Genomic DNA, 234 nt, shown 5'->3' on the forward strand with positions numbered 1-234 from the left:
GACGCGCGTATATGTCTGTCGATGCATCACTTATTTACAGCTTACGTGATACGTTTACACATCAGACGATCGCGAGCGCCAATGACCGAGTATAAAACATTCAACATATTAACATTATAACTCACATTATTTTTATATCGTTGCTGTCTATTTTATAGAACATAAAAAAAAACTTCCTGGCGTTGTGAGACATATATGCAGTGAATGAATCTTCATAATGTTTCACTTGATTAT

This window comes from Sinocyclocheilus anshuiensis, unplaced genomic scaffold (genome assembly GCF_001515605.1).
Source record: "Sinocyclocheilus anshuiensis isolate Anshui unplaced genomic scaffold, SAMN03320099.WGS_v1.1 scaffold2337, whole genome shotgun sequence".
Taxonomy (NCBI): domain Eukaryota; kingdom Metazoa; phylum Chordata; class Actinopteri; order Cypriniformes; family Cyprinidae; genus Sinocyclocheilus; species Sinocyclocheilus anshuiensis.